A 2,939-nucleotide genomic window follows, 5' to 3' on the forward strand; every position below is an offset into this window, starting at 1 on the left:
AGTCCACATTCAAGAAACTATAAATCTCTTGTGCTTTTGACAGTTCCAAATACTTGTCTTTTTCATGGGTAAAAGCAAAAGTTATTGAAATCTGAACCATTTATACACGAGGAAATGTCTGTTTACAGTTGTGTTTCCGGAGCTATAGATGGCTCTGAGTGTATCTATATGGAGAGCGAAAAAAGCTCTTGAAGTATCCTATAAGGCGAAACATTAAATAATAAAAAATAATAATGCTAGAGATAAAGGCCTTGCTTATATTCGCTCTAAAAATTACGCCTAGTTAAAGATCTCCAGATAGCTTTCATGAAAAATAAAAATGCAATATAATAATAATAATAAATGGTCAAACTTCATTTCAAAATGAAATAAAAATCTAAAAAGTTGCGAGTATTTTAGGTCTTACAGGTTTTGATAATATGCCAAGATAGATACACTGCCTAATAAATACAGATACACTCTAGTTAAAAAAAAGTTTAAACGTTCATATAGCCTCAGTACTATAGCAAAAATACTTTAGTATTGAACAAAATACGAGACTAAATCCTCATTCGATTGTTCAGTTACGATAAAATCTAGAATATCTTATAATAAAATATTCTTTTAACCAACTTTCCTTCTAACTTCTAATTAGTTATTATGTCAAAGTAACGTAATCTTTTGTATTGCTTCATAAAATGCAAAATTACTTTATACAACAAAATAAAAGCTAAGTTTACTGGAGCGCCTAACAAAGCTAGCTGTTGTTTTAACCTCCTTTTTTTTATCATTTTTTTCGACAAGGAAAACACAAACCGTGTACCAGTAAAACTTTTGCTTCTGTGTCACGTGATACCATACTTTTTTATGTGTGTGCGCAGACGTTATGAAATCTTGGTGTGATCTTATTTTACTCGCATTTGTTGAAGTAGTGTACAACTAGAAGTCAGAAGTAAACAGAAGACTAATGTCATGTGTTAAACAGTTCGAACTGTAACTTGTGTAAGTATAAGTTTTGTCGTTAAGTGTTTATTTGTGACTCTAGGTGCGTTAAGTATTAAATAAAAAAATAGCTATTTGATCGACTGAGAAAGTGTAAAAATTTAATCGTTATTAATTTTAATAATTGTAAAATTTTCGACGTAGGTTGCATAACTTAAGTGAGGCGGAAATTTACAGTTGTTTAAACGTTGAAAATATTGAAACTAAACGTTAAATCCGTTTAGTAACTAATAGTAATAAGTAACACTAATAAAAATACTGCAGGTTAATGCGAGAACTAGTAAAACTCTACTTTGAAGACATTACTGTGTCATTAGCCTCGATAGTATCGCTATCAGAATTCACTTGCTGTGTTTACAATTGTTAGTGTTACATTTGGGATGTAAATACAACAGAAAACTACAAGCATTGTTATCACTGTCATGTTTTTTTGTTGTTTTTTTGTACGGAGCTTAAGATCAATGACTATAAATAGTAACATATCTTACTGGAATAAAGTAAAAAATGGTTAGTATGAATAGTATATGTTTTACAATTTTTAAGAAAGTTTTAAACTTTAAAGCAATGCTTTAGCGTTTAGACGTGTTTTAAATTTACGTTGAGAAAATGTGAAGTGTCTCTGATTCTGTCTGAGATGTTAACTTGTAGTTGTAGTTTTACAAACTTTGTGATATCAATTTTGTAAATCAATTATTTATATCGCTACAGCCTACATGCGTTATTGTTATTAATACTATTATAAGTGTTGCTATAAACTGATAACGTACTATTAAATTCCTACAGCCAGTGCAGGTGTTATAAAAGTATTAATATTAAGTAGTATTAACAAATTTTTTAATTGGTATGATAAAATACTAGTAAAAGAGAAGTTACATCAGTTTACAGTTTGTGATTGTAGTAAACCTGTGAATTTGTCCAGCTATTTTTTCAGCTGAGAGAGATTCAGTTGTTAGTATTATATCTTAAGTCATATTTAAATTCATCAGTCAAAATAAATAGCATTCTTACTTGGAGCATTGCATATAGTTTTGATCCTTTCATTTCAAGGATATCAATATAATGATGCTTTGTTTAAGAAATCGTAAGTGGCAAGGAAAACTTAGTTTTTGCCTTGTTTTATCAGAAATGTGGAAGAACTAGATGTAATTCAGATGTTTAAAGTTGTTAAAGGATGGGACGTTTTAGATGGTATTCTAGAATGGTGGTACAATAAAAAGAATGTAAATATGAAATTCAATATTATTATTAGGGATAATAAGCTAAGCTTTGGAAGAAGCAGACTTGTTTTTAAACTTAAACTTTGTTGAAGTAATGAATCTTGGCATGTAATGGTGGATAAATCACTCAAGCCATCAAAGCAGTGCTCTGCTGTGATTAGTAAAGACAACAGACCTTTAAGGTCTATTTATAGATCTATTGATTACAACTCAAATGAGGTAATTTTCTTTGTTTTTTAAATTTAAGGATAACAAGAGACTTGTTGATCCATCTTAGCTGTCCCATCCACTAATCTATATATGTTGAATAAAAAACAGTAAAGATTGCAAGGCCAACCCTTATCATTTAGACATTTATCAAGCCTTCTCTTAAACTCCCTTGAATTTAATGCACCCACCACATATGATATTGCAGCTTGTATATAATTTCTGTTAGCTTTGTTGTTGTGTGTTTGAAAGAGTGAGTGGAGTTGAAAGCATAATGTGTACATGTATAATTGATATTGAAAGAAGCTTTGTGTTCAAAGAAAGTTTAAGTACCTTACTTGCAGTAGTTAATGGTTCCACTCAAAAACCTCTGTGTTTCTTCTTGATATTCAACAGAACATTATTTATGAAGTTAAGAGTACAGGTCTTAAGTGGAAATATCAAATGTTTCAAGTGATCAAATGTTTTTGGTAATAGTGCTATTGTGATTACTTTATATATATATATATATATATATATATATATATATATATA

General features: G+C 29.5%; 1 protein-coding gene across 1 annotated transcript in view; it reads left to right on the forward strand.

Annotated features, from left to right (window-relative positions):
* The first annotated feature begins 895 nt into the window (after positions 1-895).
* LOC106463255 (heparan sulfate glucosamine 3-O-sulfotransferase 1-like) overlaps positions 896-2,939 on the forward strand; it is a 20,799-nt gene continuing 18,755 nt past the window's right edge. Inside the window, exon 1 of the mRNA XM_013923265.2 lies at positions 896-981. The gene's annotated coding sequence lies outside the window, so the exon portion shown is untranslated. The remainder of the gene's footprint in view (positions 982-2,939) is intronic.

Source organism: Limulus polyphemus, unplaced genomic scaffold (assembly GCF_000517525.1).
Source record: "Limulus polyphemus unplaced genomic scaffold, Limulus_polyphemus-2.1.2 Scaffold1361, whole genome shotgun sequence".
Classification (NCBI taxonomy): domain Eukaryota; kingdom Metazoa; phylum Arthropoda; class Merostomata; order Xiphosura; family Limulidae; genus Limulus; species Limulus polyphemus.